Raw genomic sequence first — 21,398 nt, 5'->3', positions numbered from 1 at the left:
TGATTTTGACCCAGCAGGACCCATTTCAGACTTCTGACCTCAGGAACTACAAGTCAATAAATTTGTGTTGTGTTAAGCCACTAAACTTATAGCAATTTGTTACAGTGGCAGTAGGAAACAAATAAATTACCCAAAGAAAATGATCCTTAACATATCCCTAAATCTCTTCGGAACTTGTGTCAGAGGGTAAGAGGCAGGCAAGACTGAGCCTCATGACAAAACCTCAGAAGGGCTGGGGTAGGAGGAGGAGAGGAAGAGTGCACGTGGCATTCGTCACTGGCTTTTGTTCCCAGTCTAGTCATCTGGGAAGGAACTCTTGGGGATTACAAAGCAATCACTGAAATAACTGTTTTCAATCAAACCACCATAAAGCAGCAAGTGCAAAGAATTATTGCTATGAAGCTCTGCTAGCAGGGTGTAACACAGGAGGGAACAGAGACCTATCCACTGTGTGCTCTGGCCATGGAGTGGCTACAAAGGGCTGTGGAACCTGAGAAAGGCTGCAGAGATGCCTGGCAGTGACTTGGGCCATGGTGCCTGGGGTTTGTGGGGGCATAAATGGCAAAGCCCACAAGATATGGCCATTTGCATAGTAAACACATCGGGAGACCTAACAAGAGACACCAATACACAGTGAAATGAAGTCCTGAAGAGGCAGTAATGCCCGGAATTGCACTGTGATACTTAATTATCCATGAACAGAGCCGAGCCTCCTGGAAATCATTGAACAGAACTTTATGGATGGCTGATGGTCAAGCATGAATAGGTAAGAAGCAGGGCCGTCATTCTTCCTATGATCCTCTTTTAACTCTAGGCTGGGGTGGCCTGGGCTCTCAAAGTTTTTATTATAGTACTCAGGACTGTATAAATGATAGGCACAAAAGAAAACAGAGAATTAATTGATGATATTCGGACAAGGTAAAACTTTCCTGGGAACTTTGAATCTGGTTCTACTAAGATTTTTCTAGATGGTATCTAAACCAGATTTAAGCCTAAGGTAAAAAACCTGTGAGTCAAATATTCTAAATTGCTTTGTTACCAATTGTTAGCAGAAAGATTTTCATAGACTGTGCCTTTCATAGACTGATGTGGTATCAGCCCAAAAGAAACTCATATTGGCAAATAAAAGACATAACATTCTTAGAACCTACGTCCTGGGGAAGTCAGATGTTTAACATCAAAAGAAGACGTGTTCTTATTTTTGTTTGAGAGCAGTTTCCAATAGAAGAGGATTAAAACAGATTCCCAAGAAGGGTGCCCTCTAGCGCCCTCTAGCTTTAGCAACTTCATACAAAGGAGCTCACAGAGGGAAAGGGTATTGCCCCACCTGGGAAGAGCATTGTGTATACCTCTTCCTGAGTTGTGTCCACGTCATTCTGCTACCAGGCACCAAGAAGCCACAGCTTATCTCTCTCAAAGTGTTTTCTCAGTTGATACCGTCAGAATTGCTGATGATTTTTCCCCTAGTCCTACATGTACAAATTGTCCTCTTTGTTAGAAGCTTCTCTGGATTCACTCCTGGAGACCTCCTGTCCTCTCTGTTTGGTTTGCCATGTGTGTTAAGTAAAACCCCTGCCACTTACTTTGATGAGATTCAAGTGTTCTGCTCAGGGAGAAAAGGAAAGCCTGTGATTTGACAAGATGAATAGAAAAAAAGCAGAGATTGGTTGTGTTTAATCAGACATCACACAAACCCCAAGCAAAATGAAGCTGAAAATACCCCTTTAGACTGATTCAAAGTCAAGTTCAGTTATGGGATTTGGGCAGCTACAAATCCCAAACCATGAAGCAAGGCCCCTCTTCATGAGCTCATTCACCAGCTTAAAGGTACATGTAAGTAGTTACGTGAAGCTTATTTTCTTCTTGTTAGGATTAAACCAGTGGTGCCTTTACTTCAGTTTCACAGTCATTTACTGAAGAAGAGGGCAAGGAAAAATGAGGAAGCAGAGTCAAAAGACTTGAATTCAAGTCGAGAAACTTCTAGTTCCTGGCTGTGTGACTGAAAATAAATTGCTTAATCTTTCGAACCTCAAATTCTGCTTCTGCAAACTACAGAAATCACCGCGTGTCTTACTGCCCTCACAAGACTGCTGTAAGGCACAAATGAAGAAAAGGCATGTGAGTGTTGTGTCTTACACAGTGCTGTGTAAATGTTGTTGTTAGCTAGATGCTGTGAGTGAATCAGATATGTACAACTCATGGTCCAGATGTTCAAGGAACTTGCCATCTGAGAGGAAAGTCAGAGCTGTGTACAACTGACTTTGAACACAGCGGGATGTGATCGCTGCCACAGGAGCCCAAAGGACTCAGAGACATGGGGAAGTGGCAGGTCATGAGACACAGGGCAGTGAGGTCCGTACTGAACAATGGGAAGCTTTCTAGGGGCACGGGGAGAAAGCATCTCAGTGAAGGAGCAGCATGTCTAGGGGTGCCCAGACTCTGCTTCTTGGTTCACAGGAAGATGCTTATGGCGGAGCAAAGGTGCTTGGCATGGAGGGGCAAGGCCATCAGGAGGTGGTCTAGAATCCCAGAACTGGAGAAGCCAGGAAACAAGAGCTATATTGATAGGAATGTGAGTTGAGCCCCAGGTTCTGATGTCCCAGAACAAAGCTTAGTTTGAATTGCAAGGGAAGTTAATAAGGGCAATGAATTTTATCCCAGCAGAGTATCTTGTCCCTACTTTAAAACTTTTCCACATACCTATTCTCTCCTAGAAAATGGATCCTGAATTGTGGGGTTTCTTTTTCTCTCCAGTAATTAGAGAGAATGAGTCTTCTCAACTAATATCCCACTGGAATTTTGTGCTTGCTTTATATCCCTCACCAGGTTCAAGCAGAGGAAAGTTTATACTTTATGGAAAGCCCAAGATGAACTGTAAATATTCCAGAAGTCACAGTCTATTATCTTCTCTGCTGCTTCTAAACAATGCATGCCAGTTAATTTCCCTGGCCTACACATGCGTTTGGTACCGAGTATCTGTGTGGCCAAATGAGGCTTTGCTGCTGTCTCGCAGCTGAGGAGTGAACTGCTCTGTGCTCCGTGCAAGTTGTATTCTCCTTGCCCTCTGATCTCATTATCTTACACATCTGCGTGCAGAACTGCACCCCCTCACACACACACTCTCACTCCGAGCCTGTCTCCTCACTGTAATAACTGGGTCCCATTCCTTACCCTCTTTGAAGTGTCATCGTGGGGAAATGTACTGTCAAAATGTTAACTTACCCTGGGTGATAGGTATAAAGTCTGAAGAAAGGTGTTATTTGTATGCGTTTTAGAGACATCTTACTCCTTCCAGAATTGTTTCCTTTCTCTGACACCCATTTTTTTTTCTGCTCATCACATATTTTGATCTATTTTTTTTATTTCTCCCCCTAGACAGCTCTTTAATGTTTTAATGTAAATAATAAACATGTTACAAACTGGAGGGTTGACTGTCTTCTCCTTAACCTGTTAAAAGATGCTCTTTGTGTTCTTCCAGTAATTGTGTGCTGACTCACACTGAACACATCTTTTAAAGTTCTCAGTAATTTTTTTTACAGGGTTTAAAATTCTAATCAAAACTTTTATTAAATTATGAGAATTTTAGCTTAGACAGTTTGGAGTTCATATAACCAAAATATGTATTTCCCAGGATTTATTTGCTTTGTGTGTTACAAAGGCATAGATGTAAATCTAAAAAAAAGATCATTTTAAAATTTGTGGGTCAATTTAAACATAACAGTATAAGAATTATTAAGTGTAAGAATTTTTAACCACAATTTAAGTTTTAGGAGATTTAAAATTAACAGTAGGAAAGTCTTTTTAGAAGAAATTCTTTCATAGCCTACGACCCTTATTTCCATGAGCTGTTTCATTTCCACAGATATAGTAAATGTAGTAAATAGAACAAAGAAACTTATAATATCACCATTAGAAAACTATCAAGTATTTGAAATAACATGTTCATGATTATTATTCCAGCTGCTACTTATCATGAAATTACTACAGAATTCAGATATTCAACACCCTCCATGCCTTCACCCCACAAAATGAATCAATCCAAAGAAAAAAGTCCAACATCAAAATAGCTATTTGCCATCAAATGAAAGATTTTTTAACAACCTTTCAATTGGCAATATCATTAACATCAAAGATTTGACAATCTTGTCACTTAAAATGAAGATAAAATAATTATATTGTTTAATGAAACACTCTCTGTAACTTGACTGACAGGACTTACCTAAAATATTTTAATTGCTCTTTGCGATGGGAAGTCTCAGCATGTGAGCCCTTCTGTTTTCCATGGCACCAGAGTGCAATAATAGATAAGAGCATGAAGCATCGCAAATAATGACATTTAGCTGAACGGACCCAGGACAAAGAGTAAAGAAAGAAGGCCAAGAAGGAAACATTCTGGCTGAAACTACTTCCTGCCAAACAACGTGAGAAGCATGTTTTCAAAAGAAATGCTTCACTTTAGAGCTCTAGATTAGAAGCTCCATGTGGGCAATAACTGATTCTATCTTGTTCATCATTCCTGTGTTTCCTGGGAAAGTGCCTGACACATTAGTGACTGGCAAGTGTTTGTTGAATGAGTAAATGAAAAAAATTAAATGAATGAACTAACTTTATTGCTCAGAAGTGTTTGGAGAAAACATAAGATAGTGAGAAACAATAGTCAGATAAACCAGAAGATTTAATGGTCTGAATACTTATGCATTCAACAGTTAGTTATTGAGCTCCTCTTACCTGCCATGTCCTACTGTGCACTAATGATAGAAAATATCACAGTGTAAAAGTAGTAAATAGAAACACAAAAAATTAATCAAATGAAATGTGAAAAATACCATGACTGGGGTTTATAAAATATTCAGTGAGAATACAGATGAGAAAACTGTTCATTCTACTTAGGGAGACAGGTCAGGGAATGTTCCCCAGAAAAGGTGACATTTGATTTGGGGATAGAGAGATGAGTAATTCGGTAATTTGGAGGACCATCAGAAGAACGCTGGTGTAGGTAGAAAGAGGAACACAGGCAAAGGCCCAAAAGAATGGGACATCATCGTGAATCGTGATTTTGCTTGACAATAGCAAGTATGAGGTAGAGACTGGGCCCAGAAACACAGGCATGAACTGGAGTATAAAAGATATCATAGCCTATAGCCTCATGTATGCCAGGTTGTGGGAAGTGGGAAGGCTTCAAAGGTTTTTATATATATGAACTCTGTCTTTATTTTTTAAAATAGTTTACTGTCAAATTGGTTTCCATACAACACCCAGTGCTCTTCCCCACAAGTGCCCTCCTCCATCACCACCACCTCTTTTCCCCCTTCCCCTCCCACCTCAACCCAAGGTTGGTTTCAGGATTCAATAGTCTCTCAGGTTTTGCGTCCCTCTCTCTCCCCAACTCTCTTTCCCCCTGCACCTCCTCATGGTGAACTCTGTCTTTAAACTGTGCTTTCACTTGTGGAAGATTGACTCCCAGCAGATCAATCCTTTTGTCAAGAACAGCTAGAAAAAGTGAATTTAATATTTTTTAAATTTACTTTGAATATGTTGTGGAACTACCAAACCACCAAGGACTTGAAGAACCGATGTGTCAAGAGTAAAAAACTCATTGAGGTGAACATGGTTTCCTACACTTCTTTTTCCAAGGTTCTTCCAGTTCATAAACATCTTGAGTGGAAAGGAAAAAGCAGAGGCTTACAAGACAAACAAACAAACAAAAAACCCCAGAAACTAAGCAATCCTTTCAACAATTTTATAGCGTTGAAGAGATAAAAATTGAAGTTGAGGGATAGAAAGGCTGTCAAGACTTGAGGAGTCAAGATTCTGCAGAGAAGGGGATTACAGAGAAGTGAAAACAGTAGTTTAAAATTCTTTCTTACCAAGGTTGTTGGATGATATGTAAGGTGTGTAGTCAGATCATTTTAAAAGGCAAAAGACTTATGCAATCTGAAGAGAAACCAGAGTATTAGTCAGATAATTTAAAAGCTGAGTAGACTCATAGATCTAAATTTAAACTCAAAACTATAAAACTTCCAGAAGATAAAAGATGAAAAAACTCTAGCTGAACTTGGGTTTGGTGATGAGTTTTTAAATCTTTTTTTAAAAATGTTTTTTATTTATTTTTGAGAGACAGAGAGAGAGCGTGAGCTGGGGAGGGTCAGAGAGAGAGGGAGACACAGCATCCAAAGCAGTCTCCAGGCTCTGAGCTAGCTGTCAGCACAGAGCCCAACGTGGGGCTCAAACCCATGAACCATGAGATCATGACCTGAGCCAAAGCCCAACGCTTATCCGATGAGCCACGCAGGTGCCCCAAGGTGTTGAGTTTTTAGATACAAAACCAAAAACATGATTCATGAAAGAAAAAATTAAAAAGTTGCACTTCATTAAATTAAAACCTTTACTCTGTGAAAGGTACTATTTAGAGAATGAAATGATAAGCAGAGAATGGTAGAAGATAATTTGGAAAACACATATTTGATGAAGGACTGTATCCAAAATATACAAAGAACTTTCAAAACTCTACAATAAGAAAATAAACAACCCAATTTGAAAATGGACAAGGGACAGCTGAGTGCCTCAGCCTGTTAAGCCTACAACTTCAGCTCAGGTCATAATCTCATGGCTCATGAATTTGAGCCCTGTGTGGGACTCTGTGCTGATGGCTCAGAGTCTGGAGTCTGCTTTAGATTCTCTGTCTCCCTCTCTCTCTGTCTCTGCCCCTCCTCCACTTGTGTTCTGTCTCTCTCTCTCTCAAAAATTAATAAACATTAAATAAGTAAATAAATAAATAATAAAAATGGGCAAATTAGCTACAGAGACACTTTACCAAAGAGGATATCTGGATGGCAAATAAGCATATGAAAAGATGCTCCAGCTCCAGAGCAGAGCAGGAAGTGCGGCAGCCAGAGTCCCGGCAGGACAAGCATTTAGAAAGTTTCTTCTCCTCTTTGACGGAGTTTTAGTTGAAAGGAGTGCAGCCAAAACTGTAACCAAAGGAGGCATTATGCTTCCAGAAATCTTTCAAGGAAAAGTGTTACAAGCAACAGTAGTAGCCATTGCATCAGACTCTAAAGGAAAGGGTGCAGAGATTCAACCAGTCAGTGTGAAAGTTGGAGATAAAGTTCTTCTCCCAGAATATGGAGGCACCAAAGTAGTTCTAAATGACAAGGATTATTTCTTATTTAGAGATGATGACATTCTCAGAAAGTATGTAGACTGAAATAAATCATTATTAAAAATGTCATGAAGTGAAGCTGCCCATTCCAGTGAAGTTGTGAAATCTTTCATCATGTAAATAATTTTCATGTCTCGTTTTTATAATAAACTAATGGTATCCAAACTAATATATCCAGTGTCTCTAACATTTATGTATAGTGTACTGATATAAATATTACCAAATAAAAATGCACAAATGAAAAAAAAAGATGCTCAATGTCATATGACATTAGGAAATTGCGAATTTAAACAAGAATGAGATACCACTACCTATTAGAATAGCAAAAATCTGAAGCAGCAACATCAAATTCCGGCCAGGATGTGGAATGACAGGAACTCTTACCAATACTGCTGGTGGGAATGCAAACTGGTATAGCCATGTGGGAAACAATATGGAGATTCCTCAAAAAATTAAAAACATAATTACCATATGATCCAGTAGTTCCACTACTGGGCATTTATCCAAAGATTCTGAAAACATGAATTTGAAGAGATATATGCACCCCTTTGTATACTGTCATATTATTTCCAATAGCCAAGTTATGGAAACAGCTCATGAACAGATGAGGAAGATATGGTTTGTATATACATATATATATACCCACACACACAATGAAATGTTCCTCATCCACAAAAATAGAATGAAATCCTGCCATTTGCAACAACATGGAAGGATCTAGAGAATATAATTCTAAGTGAAGTAAGTCATTCAGAGAAAGAAAAATACCATAATGATATCATTCATATGTGGAATTTCAAAAACAAAATAAATAAAGGAAAAATGAGACAAACCAGAAACGCAAACTCTTAACTATGGAGAACATACTAAGAGTTAGCAGAGAGGAGATGGGGAGAGATGGGTGAAATAAGTGAGGGGGTTAAGAGTACACTCACCATGATTAGTACTGAGTAATATATAGAATTGTTGAGTCCCTATATTATACACCTGAAACTAATATAACACTGCACATTAGACTAGAATTAAAATAATATTAAAATTAAAGATTAAAAATTTTTAAATGGGCAGAGGAACTAAGTGTATATTTTCCAAAGAAGACATACAAATAGCCAATAAGTACATGGAAAGTTGCTCAACATCATGAATTATCAGGGAAATGAAAATCAAACCACAGTGAAATATCACCCCACACCTGATAGGATGTCCATTATCACCAAAAAGACAAGAAATAACAAGTGTTAGTGAGTTAGGCTCTTTTGGTGGACATGTAAATTGGTGAAAACACTGGGGAAAACAGTATGGAGTTTCCTCAAAAAAATTAAAAATAGTAATATCATATTATCTAGTGATTGCTGCTAGATATTTATCCAAAGAAAATGAAAACACTCACTTAAAAAGACATATGCACCATGTTCACTGCAGCATTATTTACAATAGCCAAGATATGGAAGCAACCCAAGTGTCTATCCATAGGTGAATGGATAAAGATGTGGTATATATACACACAATGAAATATTACTCTGTCATAAAAAATAATGATATCTTGCCATTATGACAATATGAATGTACCTAAAGGGTATTAGGCTAAGTGAAATAAGTTCAACAGGGAAAGATAAATGCTATATAATTTTGCTTATATGTGGAATCTGATAAATAAGTGAACAAACAAAAAACAAAAACAGACTCATCAATAGAAAGAACAGAACAAACTGATGGTTGTCAGAGAGAAAAGGGTTGGGGATTATGGAAAATGGGTGAAGATGATTAAGAAATACAGACTTTTAGTTATAACATAAATAGGTCACAGGGATGAAAAATACAGCATAGGGAATATAGTCAATAATATTGTAATAAGGTTGCACACTGATAGAGGTGACTAGATTTATTGTGTTGATCAGTTTGCAATGTATACAAATATAGAATTACTGTGTTGTACATGTGAAACAAATATAATATTGTATGTCAATTATACTACAATAAAATATCAATAAAAATCAAAACAAATATTGAGATCATTTATCTCCACCTGGTCCTATATTAAAAGAAATATACAAAGGAAACTCTGTAGACAAAAGAAGAGTTCTTCAGGAAAAGAAAAAATATGAAACTACATGGAAGACAGCATGAGTTGATGAAATTAACATGCTCTAAAATCCTTTCATTTTTTAGGAAATGTAAAAATACTAATTTGTATTAAAATTTGTGAATTGGGGATACATGTTTTAATTTTTTTAAGTTTTTTTTTTTTCTGAGGGAAAGAGAGAGTGTGAGCAGAGGAAACGCAGAGAGAGAGAGAGAGAAAGAATCCCAAGCAGGCTCCTTGCTGTCAGTGCAGAGCCCTACATGGGGCTTGATCTCATGAACTGTGAGATCATGGCCTGAGCCGAGATCAAAAGTTGACCGCTTAACCAACTGAGTCACTCAGGTGCCCCTACATGTTGTAATTTTAAGATAAGCATTCAAAGGATAGTAAAAGAATGTAAAAACAAGTAACTAATCAATGAGGGAGAAACAGAGTAACAAAAATATAACATTAATACAAAGAAGACAAAAAAAGAGAAAAAGGAACAGAAATAGATGACAAATAGATAAAAGGGGGGGATGGTCGATTTAAACACAGCTATATCAGTAGTCTCATCAGATGTAAATGTACTAACTACTCCAATTAAAAGACAAATTTTTCAGACTGGGTACAAATCGAAGATGTTAAAGAAAAGAATAAAAAATGATAGAAAAATCAAAGGAGGAAAATCTCTTTACTAGGTATGATTACTTAATTTTATATATCAGCTTGTCTGGATCACAGGCTGCCAGATTAAACATTATTTCTGGTTATATTTGTGAATTTTGTCCATAGCAGATTTTGTTATTTTTAGAAAAGTTAATTTTATATTTTATTTGACAATGCAAAGGGCAAAGAATAGTCAAAATAACCTTTACAAAGAAGAAAAATGTTAGAAGGTTAGAATCCTTACATTACTAAATATCAAGACATTACAAAGCTACAATAATTAAGAGTATGTGAAATTGGCCAGTCATGTGTAGGCAAGATAAACAGATCCATGGAAGAGAATATAGTGTCCAGAAACTGATCATACATTTATGGTCATCTGACTTACAGTAAGGGTAACAAGGGTAACAACAAGTGTAGCAGGGAAAGGATGATCTTTTCAAAAATAGGACTGGGTCAGTTGATAACACTTATGGGAAAAAATGAATAGAGTTCTGCATCAGATCATACTAAAAAATAAATTCCAGATGAATTATAGATCTAAATGTGAGATGTAAAACAATAACACTTTCAGAGATGAGAACACAACTACTTTATGATCTGAGGTAGATAAGACTTCTTAAATGAGATACTAAAGGCACTTAAGAATGATTAATAAGTTGGAAAACATTAAAATCAAGAACTTTTATTCAACAAATGACATCATTAAAAGTGTGAAAGGCACCTAGAAAGTGAGAAAAGACATTTTTTGGTATATTTTCATGCATATACCCAATAAAGAACTTATATCTAGAGTATAAAATACATTCCTACAAACCATTAAGCAAAAGACAATACAGAAAAATGAACAAAACATTTGAAATAAGCACTTAAGAAAAAGATACCCAAATGACCAACAAACACATGAAAAAGTGCTCAGCCTTGTTAGCCATCAGAGAACTACATCTTAAAACCACAATAAAAATAACTACTTAGCCACCCAAATCACTAAAATGTAACAGACTGACAAAGCTCAAGTGTTGGTAATGCTGTGGAATAAATGAAACTTCATAACTCTGTTGGTAGGAGTATAAGGACAATTGCTTTGGGAAAATGGTTTGCAGCAGGTACTGAAGCTGAACATATGCATATCCAATGAATCAACAAGTCCATTTAAAGCGTATCTTCTACAGAAATGTGAACATAAAAGTCACGTACAAGAATATTATAGAGTTTTATTCACAATTTTAAAAACTAGAATGAATAAGTAAGAATACCTATTAAGAGAAGAAAGAAAGAAAGAATAAATAAATAAATAAACAAATTCCACAAAGTGGAATACTATAAGGTAATGAAAATGAATGAACTGCTACTAGGCCCATCAATATGACTCTCACAAAAATAACACTGAATGAAAAACACCAGACATAAAGGAGTACATATTGTATAATTCCACCTGTAAAAGTTCAACATCAGACATCAACTGATGGTATGAGACATCAGGATAGTGGTTGTATTTAAGGTGGAGTGGGTAGATAATACCCAGGAAGAGACACAAAAGGGGACTTCAGAGGGTTGGTAATGTTCTGTTTCTTATCTTGGATTGTAATTACATGAGTATATTTGTTTTAATTTTTTTAAATGTTTATTTACTTTTAAGAGAGAGAGAGTGTGCACAAACAAGGGAAGGGCAGAGAGAAAGGGACAGAGGATCTGAAGCAAGCTATGTACTGACAGCAGCAAGCCTGATGTGGAACTTGAACTCATGAACCAGAGATCATAACCTGAGCTGAAGCTGGATGCTCAATCAACTGAGCCACCCAGGTACCCCAAGTATATTGGTTTTGTGATAATTAATCAATGTAGTAGACACTATTGATGCCTCACCCATATCCCCTTTACTGAATCTATCCTTTTCTCAGCTGATTTAAGTGGTGGCCACTAGCAGTTCACAAGCTACACCCTTATTCTGCAAATTAACCTAGGCCAAACGAGGTAGCTCCCCTTGGAAATACTCTCTAGGTCATGCCTTACTATATAGGTGATCCGCAGCCAATGGTTGAATGATATGGAAGTGCAAAAGTTTAGCCCCCTTTCCTGAGGATCCATTAATACTCCAGAGCTCTCCATGGGATCATAATAAGGCTAGACTATAGTTGAACCTGCATTCTTCTGTTGGGAGATAGTTCCCTATGGGCCTTTCTGCACCTCTTGTAAAATAGAGCCTGAATGCCTTTGTTCTGCATCATCCTTACAAAGATATCTATATAGTGAATAGCCTTGGAAGGTAAAAATAGCATCTCCCTGGAGCAGAAGGTAGGTTTGTTTACTGTCCAGTATAATAAAGGTAATACCTCCTTCAAGGACAAAGTTCAGACAGGTTACTGCCCATTACAAAAAATTCAGAGGTCAGAGTCCTCTTGTGTAACATAATCCACTACTTGTGCAGTACAACCTGGCCCTCTTGTATCTCTTTGTAGAAATTATGGCTCAGGAAACCAGTAGAAATGCTAATATTCTTGAAGGTGCTATTGCTGTCAGGAATAAAATCCTTTATCTCTGACCTCGCATCTATGAAACTATGGCCAGCTAATTTGTTAGCTTGCAAGTCAACTCTAATTTCAGATCCTTCGCATTTCTTTACAACATCTTCTCCCACCTCTCCCACTTCACTTATTCTCTTTCAGGTTTTAGTTGGGAGTGTTTCCTCAATAAATCACATGCACCAAAGTCCCCATCTCGGGTCCTGCTTCTAGGAACCCCATTCTAAAACAATATAGCTGTAGACTTATAATCTGGGCACTTTTATATGTACTCCATACTTCTATTTTAAAAAACCGTTTATATAAATATAAAAAGTAACTGTGGCTAGAGTGTGGAACATGGATTACAGTAGGGGGGAGACTGGAGTAAAAAGAACCTATTGAAAGGCTATTACTAGAGAAAAAAAATTACTAGCTCATAATTATTCTAAAAAACCAAAGTCTGCTACTAGAGCCAGGTTAGGGAAAACTAAAATCTGACCCAGGGCAGCGCAAAGAAAATGGGGCAGATTCAAAAGATATTTAAATGGTGGAACACAGGGATGGTATACAAAACGTTTAACAACTGGTATGCACAGATATTGACCCATTACAATGGACGCCAACCACAGACCACTGCAGTGGCGGAACTGGTGCCTACAGGCGGAATATCACCAGGCGCGGGGTGATGGATAGAACCAGATGGCCAGCCGAACTCAACAGGTGAGGAATTAATTGAGATGCCTCTCTCCAAAGTTTTCAAGCCTAGTGACATGGGGAATAGTGGTGTCTTTAACTGATATGGGTAACTTCATTTCTACTTACATAATTGATTATTTGATTTGATTTTGGCATGAATGATTCCCAAATCTCTCCAGCTCTTCTGAAGATCTTAATTATCTTCGTATCTTATTCTGCACACACAATTTAGAATGAGATGTGTTTTTCATTTTTAAAATATTTTTTAAAATCACACCAATTAGAAGCCATAAAGAAAGGAATGTAGACCAATAAAGTAAGCCAGTTTGACAGATGATGTATCACTTTTAATCACACAGCACATGCGGCTGCCAATTGGTATTTTTTTCTGTTAAAGCGCACTTTACAAATCATTTGACTTTTTCACAGATCTTCCTAAGGTAGCATAAAAGCAGCTGGATTTTATGAAGTGAGACTCTGAATGGCTAATTCAGTCTTTTACCATATATCCCCTTTAATGCAAACAGCTTGGAATTAACTTTCCTTAAATGATTAAGAACTATGGCTTTCCATCTTCCCTTCCCCATAATTACCAGTATCTCTTAAGGAGGAAAGTGTGTTTTCTGTTCATTAATGGTACTACTACCTAGGCAGACCAATCAGTAAGTCCATGATCCAGCAGCCACTGTGGAAGCCAAATTACCCTCTACCAGGACAAAATCAATTAACACCACTAGGGATGTCATTATTGTCACATTATGTCACCCGATAGTCTCCAGGGCCTACAAGTGATTTAAATTTTCTTTTACTGCTATGATTCGTGTGTGTGTGCACTTACGTGCGTGTTGGACGAGGAAGGGATAAGCTTCACATTGACAAGGGAGATCTTTATTATAGGGAAATTAATTTCACAACACAAAACTGTAAGCTACTGTCTCAGGTCTTTGGGAGAAAATGGTTATACATTCGCCTGACTCTGAGGCCTAAATGATTTCTCATCCTGAAGAGTATTTTAAAGATCTGCTTAAACAAAAGCCATGTTGGCTAGAGTCATGAGGCACTTGCCTCAATGCAGAGTAAGCCTTGGGCTGGAAATCTATTAAAGCGTAACTGCTTCATACACAGCAGTCAGACATCCGAGTCCAAAGTTGCTGTCTTCTCATAAAATCAACTTGTTTCCCATCAAGAAAAATAGCAAAATTCCAGTTGTGCAAAGTTAGATACCCAACGTGTCAGAAAAGAGGGTGAAATGCTCTAAGTGTGTCCGGCAGAACCGGATCCCATTTGCGAAGGCCAGAATTCGTGCTTTGAATTCCGCCAGCATATCATGGGCGGAGAGGCAGATAGTTTGCACCTTCAAGAACTGTTCCAATTGCTTAGTCTGAGGTTTGGTTGGCTCAGCAGCCAGACACTCAAGAAGAAAAACCGCATTTGACATCATTCTTTTCTGACAGTTGTCTTTTTCTTCACCATTTCCTTAACTTCTCATCGCTGGCAGTGAATATTAAACGGGATCTGAGTTGTTTGTTTTCATTACTGTAATTGCTATTAGAAAAGAATACACAATTTCCAAGTAAATTAAGCAGAATATTTTGAAATGGCTGGCTTCCTTTTTTTAAAAGTAGACCCAACTTCTGTATTTTGGCCTCCATCGGGGGGTATTTAATTAAGTCTATTCTGTCTAACATGATCTGATGTCATTGTACAAGGATATGTTCTTTGTTAGCAGCACTCTTAGTTTCAGACTCCTCTGTGTATTTGAAACCATGGTAACAGAGCAGTAAGCTAAAGCCAATGAGATAATGAGATATTCTCATTGTAATTGTGTTTCATGAGGGCACAAGATCCCACGGGTGGTATCTGACTGTCTTACAACTGCTAACAGAATTTAAGAAGCAGACATATATTAGCATGGTACCGTTTTCCATAACAGCCATGTAAACATTTGTGACATGGCATTTTTAGCTGTTTCCAGCACATGAAAGTATGTAATGTGCATTTATGTCACAAAAAGCCATACAATTAATGAATATCAATATTTAAAAATCCTTAGAACTTCAAGGAACTTCAGATTTGAAATGCACCAAGCAGGCTGTGGGGATGCTGTTTTGCATTATAATTATGAGCTGGGCTATGGTTTATGAGGGGAGGAATCCATCAAAGCAAAGAAAAAGGGAGCAGCTAGCCCTTCTTCACCTCCCAAGCAACCCTCATGCACCTCCTGAAGGAGGAGACAAAAACGACACAAGGCAGGGTTCCCTGCGTTTTTCTGCCAACTTGGGAGTTTCTAAAAGCATTTTACCTTGAAGGGGGGTGGGGGGGCTGCATTTGGACAATAAAACCAGGATATTTACAAACCATTTCCTTTGCTGACCTGAAATCAGAAAGGAAAACACCTCACTTGTGAGTCGTTTCTCTTCTGTCACTGTTTGAAGTTTCCCCACAGTTTTCATTCGAGCTGCAGATTTTATGCACAAGTCGCTGAATCCATGTTCTCCATCCTGATGAGGTTGCCCTAACAGGCATGGTGTCTTTTAATAAATAATTTAAGACCAAAAAGAGAAAGCACAACATAGAATGATCGGTGGATTTAAGCAGGGTGAAGACTTACTCTTCATGTCACCAGGCCTCCCACTAGGAGCCCAGCTCTAGAAAGGAGCTGACCTGAGAATGTACATTTTGTCAGCTTTGTGACGCAGACGACTCATGGGACGGGGATGCTTCAATACACCGCAGCTTTAGAGACAAGGAGTCCCCTTGCTTTCTACAGCATGGACAGACGGTGTCACTTTTTGGCTTTTCATATGTGCCGCTGCCATTTCTAAAATGTTTTGGCATAGGGAGTTAAATTGGTATGAAAACCATGTTGACAGAGAAAGGGGAGTTGGTTTTTTTGGAAGTCATTCAAGTGCCTACAACGTTGGGGCAGGGGGAGTCCTCTTTCAAAATGTCTGTAGTGCCACATTCATCTTTGAATATCACTTGAAGAAAGGCAGTTCTTCCTTCTGCTGTGCGTGTGTAAGAGAGAGACAGACAGAGAGATCTGCACATGTCTCGTTGGGAAATGAAATCTGTGCCATAAGTGGTTACACAGGAAGAACATATCACAGTGGTGGAGAATATGGTCTTCATCTCTGTGAGATGAGAGTGGCCTCCTCACTCATGGCTGCCGCAGCAAAACTAAACCAGAAGAGGGCAATGAGGCCACCCCTACTGGGGGCTGATAACTTCTAGATCTGAGCTGTCACAACCCATTAGGTCCTCACACTGCCTCTTCTTGGATGTGTCTCCCGGCCAGTCCTTTGGACCATAGAGTCATTTTTATTATTATTTCTCCATCTGAAAGGGAGAAACTGTGGTTTCTTTAAAACCTTTCTTTCTTGTTCTTGACAAATAGGAAATGGTTGTCAGGTTTGAAAGCTCCCTCTGGGCATCCTGTTGAAACGTACAGTGAAGACTGGAGTTGACAACATTCTCAAGAGTTTGTTTTAAAGTAGCCAAAATTATGGCAAAATGGCTTTACTTGTGTGGACTTTGAAATGGGTTACCACATTTTAATCCAGGTAAGTTTTTATTTTTACGAGTTTTTTAGTGGGTCTAGCCTATTCCTAGGTTTATAGGATGGGGCAAGAAATGAGGGATTGAATGTATTTTTTAAAAACTGGAATCACAAAAGTATTACTTATAAAACAGATTTGGTAATTTACATTCTTCAATTTCAAGTCTTTTAACACCATAATTTAGCATGAGAATAGCAGATGTCCACAGAAGTTGATTCTATTTTGTTTAAATGAGAGCCAGAGGCTGGCATTGATTTTTTTTTTTTTTCCTCCCTTTACATCCCCTGCCTTCTATCCTGACTGGAGCCAGCATTTCTGGGTTTTAAAAAAGGACTGAGGCAAAGGAGATGCATGTGTGTGGGGCGGGGGCACAAAATCTACATGTTATGAAGCGGAATGAAACAGGCAGAATGATATGAAGGAGTAACTCGGAAATCCACAGCTTCCAGGCCTGTGGCCCCAGGTGCTGGGCAGTGAAGTGACTTCAGAGAAATGTGATTGAAGCAATGGGTGGGCAATAAGCAATAATTGATTGCATGTGAGGACAAGCAGCAATGTCTGCCTTTGATAAGTGAGGCACGGAACAGCGCCTTTCTGTGTCCCCACGACAGAATTTCAGAGGCTGGGGGCGCTGTAGAAGAACCCACCTAGTTCCTTATTAAGTGAGAGAACCTGCCATATTGGTCCACAGTACCTCCCAAGCAGGCTGAGGCCTCTAACATGACTGGGAGCAAAGCCGGCTGTTTCGGCAGACAGGGGCTAGTGGCGCTGGCAGGGGAAATCGCCACCGAGGCCAGAATAAACCATGCCGGCCCTGGGCAGGTGGGGGTGGGGGGTGGGAAGGAAGAGCACAGGGCTTTGAGGCCCAACAAACTTCCTTCAGGTCCTGGTTTCTCTGTTTAAAAGGGGGTTGGATCTCACTTGTAAAGACATAAAACAGTATCTACTTCACAGTAAGAACTATATGAATATACATTATGAACAGGATATTTTAAGTGACTAGCACAGTCCGGGGAGTTTTTTCCTTCCTCCTGGGGGATGGGGGAAAGGCAATAACAGGCTCCATGGAGCTACTATGAGGATCAAGTGAGAAAATGTATAGGAAAGACCTTGGGAATGCTAAAATACCCCATAAACAGTAGTTAAAACAATCTTTAAATGTATTAAATTTAACTTAGGCATGTTGATAAATATATTTATAAATATAACTGCCACATTGTCTTTCAAATTTCTGTCTCCTATCTTTTCACTTGAAAAAAACCTAGAAAATCCACAATAAATAAGCAAAACTTTATTTCTTAAACAATGAGTGATTAGAAGAATAAACCTGAGATGCTTTCAGCCCCCTCCTTTGAGTCCATCACTGGGAGCCCAGAGACAGGGCTGCAGATGTTTTGCCCCTTTCAGTGGCTCTGGCAGAGGCTAAGAGCAAAATGGTGAAAGGGTGGGGGATGGGTCCCAAACTCAAAGCACTTTTCATCCAGTGATTGGCCCAAAAAGCCACACTTTTTGATGCGGGAGGATCTGACAAAAACGATTACATATGAGGTGTACTTACACAGTCTTAAAATGAAAGACATGTTTTAATTCAAGTCAGAATTTGGTACTAAGCTGTTAGAATTTCTACTGGAAAGATCTAAGTAGTGATTTTTCATGTATGAAGGATAAGAAGCTTTGCCAGAACTGCCCCCAGATGCTTCCACCTTCTTCCCCATCGGTCACAGAGACATCAGAGCTTTCCCCCAATAGAGTTAAGAATTTTCAGAATAAGCAAACAATTGAGTAGAATCCAAAGGCCCTGCCTTTACCCTGGCCCTGGCTGAGTGTCTGAAATCCCCTGTCACTAATTCATTGGAGCCGCATGGGCATTAATGGTTGGTTGGTAGAGGGAGAACTCACCCTGGCCTGCTCGGTATCTGCTAGTGACAGTTCAGGTTGAATAAGTTTATCTGATGCTTCCCATTGCCTAGCAAGATCCAGAACTGAGATACAGGACAAATAAAGCTGGACTTGTGAAAAGGGTTTCTGATCTGGGAGCGTAGGGCCATTCTCCAGCATGCAGTAGGTAAGGGTTTGAAGAGGACCAGAGAGGGACAAAAAGAAAGTCACCAACTTGTGTCTCAATTTTGTCCTCCTTTGCTCCCACCCATTCTTAATTCAGGGGCTGAGTACTTTGATTACACTACAGAAGTATTCCAACTCCATTTAAGGACAATGCGTGTGTCACTCTGTAATTGTTCCTCCTCCAACACAAACAAATCTGTCTCGTAGAAAACTCCGTAAACTGTGACTTGCCAACAGTCTTCCAAACTGAAAATTGGAAAGTGCTTCCTGAAACACACAGCTTCTGCAGTTGAGGAGCTGAGTGAGGTGGCCTACCAGGAGCACCTTATGCGTGAGGAGTACTCATAGTTTGCAGGAATTCCTTCTGAAGGTGGCTTGGAGGGTTCCCGTTCATCAGCTGAGTTTCTCTCTCAGTGAAGCTGGGCATGTAAGTAGTACTTGAATGCACTTTTGAGACTGGCCTTTCCAGCAGACTATCAGCTCCTCTAGGGCAGGGACAGTGTCTGTTTTGTTAGATCTCCAAAAATTAGCACAAATAATGAGCACAAAGCAGGAACTCAATTTGTTGAATGAATAATAAATGAATCAACAAGCATCTTAACCTAGGCATCTCTTTTTTCTCTCTTGGTTTCTTTCAACTCCAAGAACAAGTTCAAAATCTATTATTATTTTATTATCTTTCCATCCTTCTTTCTTTCTTTTTATGATTCCAACTTCTCTCTTGTCTTTTTTGTTCTCCGCTCTTCCTTTTCTTTTTCTTTTTAATGTTTATTTACTTTTGAGAGAGAGACAGAAAGAGACAGAGCCATATCAGAGAAGGGGCAGAGATAGAGGGAGTCACAGAATCCAAACCAGGCTCCAGGCTCTGAACTCTCATCACAGAGCCCCATACAGGGCTCAAACCCACAGACCAAGAGATCGTGACCTGAGCCAAAGTCAGATGCTTAACCAACTGGCCCTCCCAAGCACCCCATTCTCTCTGCTGTTACTAACCCCCCCAGGTGAAAACTGCCAGCTTCTGACTAAGCAACTGGAAGTGGAGTATGTGAACCCACCCACGTTCCTATGTTGCTCAGAGCGTCAGTCGGTCCAATATTTCCACTCAAACCCTCAGCAGAGCCGTGGGGGCTGAAGCCATCACACACGTGCAACTGATTAGAGCTACACACAATGCACACCACATTCATCTTGTGAAACTTCAGCTCCAGCCAGCTACAACAACCTAGGAGATTACCATGGCAAAGAAAATTATTTTCTTTAAGTGAAGGCTGGTTGACCACCACAGTGTGGTCAAAATAACTCATTTTTTTCCCCTTAAGAAGCACTAACTCAAATGTGACAAGGACGTGTGCTCTCACTTGGCTGACCCTGTCATTTTCCTGCTTCCAGCCTGGCTCCTGCAGGGAGCTGGGCTCTCCGAGGTGCCTATCAAATGAAAAGGGGCTTGAAAATTCACCGCCTCATTCTCCTAAAATCTTACACCAATGCCCTAATAGAAGTGAAAACCCACCAAAAGGGAGTTTGAGGAAAATGTTTCCTTTTTAAAGTTCAAAACTAAAATTCATAAAAATAGTCTTTATTCCAGATTGGGGATGTAGAATAGACTAGTGCTCAGCAAATTGAATGCATTCATTAGTGACTCTTGAGACCATAACCAAAGACACACAGCCTAATCTTCATGGTTTGTTTGAAATAAAAGCAGAGATCTTATGAAGAAAATAGGCAGATTTTACCATTTAAGTTCTGACTTAATTCACAAATTTTGCAAAATTAGAGAAATCCAAAGTTTCACCAATGTTAAATTAGATTTTCTGTTAATGCTTGATTTTTTCCTTTAGGAACAAAATTCAAGTTTTTATTAGTGCATTGTATTTAGTATTTTTCTGAAACATATTAGCATCTAGTCAATAAAATAATATGAATTTCTGAACTGAAATTGTTCATTAGCTAAATATTTTGGAATTGGGTACTGAAGAAGTGTTTGATTATAATGATAAAGGACTGAAAACCTGTGGGGATATACCGACATATTTCAGGTTATCCTAGAAGAGATTTCTAGCCCCAGTGTTATGAGCTTGTCTTGGGCATTTTACAGTCATCTTGTGAAGAGCTCACTATAAATAGATTGCTTCTTGCAACTCCAATTCTTAGTGCATCTTGAAGAAAGAGCATAAAATAGAAGCACAGAGTTTCAGAGCTGAATGGGAGACTCTCTTGTTAAACACATTACTTTCACAGATGAGGGGGAAGAAAAATAGAGAAACTAAATGACATGACCAAGGTCATCCAGCTAATGAGTGGACTCTAGCCCATGTTTTCTGATGTCAGTTCCAATTAGGTTTACAAATCATCATAGAAAACATATAAATACACTAGTTTAAACCTAGAATTAACACTGTTATTGTTCTTTTGTTTCTTCTAAAAATCTTTCTTTCATTGCTTTAAAAAAACTGTTTTTTTTAACTTTTTTTAAAGTTTATTTATTTTGAGAGAGACAGAGAGCACATGAATGGGAAGTGGCAGGGAGAAAGGGAAAGAGAATAGTAAGGAAGCTCAGTGCTGACACAGTACAGACACAGATGTAGGGCCCGAAACCACAAACTGTGAACTGAAATCAAGAGTCAGATGCTTAACTGTGCCACCAGGTACCCCTCCACTCTGTTATTTAATGTATTATTTTA

General features: G+C 38.8%; 1 pseudogene; it reads left to right on the top strand.

Annotated features, from left to right (window-relative positions):
- The first annotated feature begins 6,853 nt into the window (after positions 1 to 6,853).
- LOC115291232 lies at positions 6,854 to 7,207 on the top strand (annotated as a pseudogene).
- The last annotated feature ends 14,191 nt before the right edge of the window (positions 7,208 to 21,398 follow it).

The sequence above is a fragment of the Suricata suricatta genome, chromosome 5 (assembly GCF_006229205.1).
Source record: "Suricata suricatta isolate VVHF042 chromosome 5, meerkat_22Aug2017_6uvM2_HiC, whole genome shotgun sequence".
Classification (NCBI taxonomy): Eukaryota; Metazoa; Chordata; class Mammalia; order Carnivora; family Herpestidae; genus Suricata; species Suricata suricatta.
This window is presented reverse-complemented; position numbering and strand designations above follow the sequence as displayed.